The sequence below is a fragment of the Panicum hallii genome, chromosome 5, assembly GCF_002211085.1.
Source record: "Panicum hallii strain FIL2 chromosome 5, PHallii_v3.1, whole genome shotgun sequence".
Taxonomy (NCBI): Eukaryota; Viridiplantae; Streptophyta; class Magnoliopsida; order Poales; family Poaceae; genus Panicum; species Panicum hallii.
In genome coordinates, this window is record NC_038046.1 from 23,529,758 (window position 1) to 23,532,398 (window position 2,641).

The following is a 2,641-nucleotide window of genomic DNA, read 5'->3' on the forward strand; positions in this document are numbered from 1 at the left end:
CAGAGGATTGGCTTTCCGCGAAAGCCGCGTTATGAGGCCCACTTGTTTAGGAATGCACAGCAGGAGGAAGTGTGGTTGGTGGCAATAGTGATCTGTGTCCTGGATGAGAGACCTGGCTGCTGGGTGGAGTACTCCAAGCACATTGACGAGGTGCCCAGGAGGACCTTGGCCGCAGGGACTAGTGAGGCTGCTAGGAGAGCGCTCTACTATCTCTGCCACACTTACAAGGATGAGCTCCAGGGCACTGAGTTCCAGCAATTTCCACGGTGCAAGAGGGGAGTACTTGTGCGCAGATTCCTACCCCACCCCCTGGGGAAGGTAGTCTGCTCATGGACACTACGCAGGAGCTGGTCGCCGCTCTCAGCACGGATCTGGACGCAGCCGGGGCAGAGATCCAGGAGGTCAAGAAAAAGCTGATGAAGACCATCAGGGAGAAGGCAATTTTGGAGGCTCGGCTGAGAGGAGATCCAGTGTTACCCCCGGAGTACGACAGTGACGAGCTGAGGGAGTACTTGCTTGAGTCACCCCCTCGCAAGCGCGTTCACTACAGAGAGCCCGGCTACCGCACCAACTATCGTTAGAGAGGATAGATTTAGGAATTAAGATAGGAGTATATTTTCTTTCTAGGTAGGAGTTTCTAAGAGTCTTTTGTAATCGCTAGTTCCAACGATCTTAATAGTGTGTTAAATTAGATTAATGTGAAGGTGTGCTTGGTTTTGTGACAATGGTGTGATTTGGATCTTTGTAATGATTGCGATAGGTTGTGGAGTGATGACCACAATCACATCAAGCTATTAATACAAATATATAGTTTAGTAAAAATTTGGGGATGTCTACTTCTTTACTATCTTTATCTTACCCTTGTTCCTACCCTTTTTCCATGATTGATTTCATGAGTCTCCTTTTTCTAACCCAATCAGATGGTGAACACCAGGTCCGGGTCAGGAGTTGATCAGCCTATAGTGCCGCGACGGAGGACGCGCAACAACACCAACCCCGATCCGCCACCAAGCCAACCACACCAGGCACTACCCGCAGGGATGGAGCAGATTCTCGCTGCCCAGACTCAGCTGCTGACCAACATGGCGAACACTATCGCCAACATGCAGGCTCAGATGAATCAAGCACCACCCCCACGTCCACCGCCAACTAGAGACAGGCACAGAGAGTTCATGAGTCACAAGCCTCCCACATTCTCTCACTCACTGGATCCACTTCAAGCTAATGACTGGATCAAGACAGTGGAGAAGATGCTCAACATCGCCCAGTGCACCGACAGGGAGAAGGTCCTTTACGCCTCAGGCAGACTGGAAGGGACCGCCGCAGATTGGTGGGATGCTTACACAGCAGCTCATGACAACCCCGACACCATCAACTGGCAGGAGTTCAGAAGCAAGTTCAGGGAGCAGCACATACCCAAGGGCCTAATGAAGCTCAAGAAACAAGAGTTCCTTATATTAAAACAAGGGACAATGTCCGTGAGCGAGTATCGGGACAAGTTCATCCAACTGTCTCGTTACGCCCCTGCAGATGTCGCAGATGATGAGAAGCAAGATCACTTCAGGGAGGGTCTGATTGGTCCTATCAAGTATCAATTAATGGTGCACACTTTTGACAATTTCCAGAAAATGGTGGACAATGCCAACATGGTGGAGCATGCTCACAAGGAGATGGGTGAGCAGAAAAGGAAGTTTGAGCCCTCAGGGCAGATCAACAACAATACCCGCCCTCGTTACACGCCCCTGCAGGGAACACCCTTCCGCCTAGGAGGACAGAATGTCAACTTCGGGCAGAGTCAGTACCAACGCTACAACCAACAGGGTCAACAGCAGCCGCAAGCTCAGCACGCAGGCCAGTCTGTGCAGCGTTCCAACTTCTCGCAGAATCGCTAGGGCACTCCTACGGGCACACCGATGAGAAACAACGCCCCTGCTCCCGCCAGTGGTAATACTTGTTTCAGATGTGGTGAAGCGGGACACTATGTCAACCGTTGTCCCAAGGGAAATGGCCAGAACACTCCAGGCCAGTTCAACAATAGCGGACAGAGGCAGACCCCGCAGCAGCAGCAGCCCAGAAACAACAACCAGACACCGCAGAGTAACAAGGGTTAGCAGAACTTCGTTCGCGGGCGTGTGAACCATGTCGCCGCGGAAACCACACAGGAGGCTCAGGACGTTGTATTCGATATGTTTCTAGTCAACTCAGCACCTGCATCTGTTTTATTTGATTCTGGGGCATCGCATTCCTTTATTTCTGCCCAGTTCGTTGCAAAATATGGCATATCCGTGCATTCCATGCCCAACCACATGCTAGTTAGTTCACTTGGGGGAAATATGAAAGCTTTGTATCAGTGCTTAGGCGTCAGTTTCAAGATTGTGGGCAGAGAGTTCCGTGCAAACTTTGTGGTGCTGGATTCCAAGGGAATCGATGTCATACTCAGAATGGGATGGCTGAGCAAGGTTGATGCAGTAATTCAGTGTACCAGAAGATCAATACTTCTCACTAGCCAGAAGGTGAAAGATTTGAGTTCATTGCAACACTCCCGTCAGCAGCAAATTGTGCAGTGAATCAGTTGAAGGCAAATTCGATTGAGGACATCAGAGTTGTCAGCGAGTACCCGGATGTCTTCCCTGATGATTTG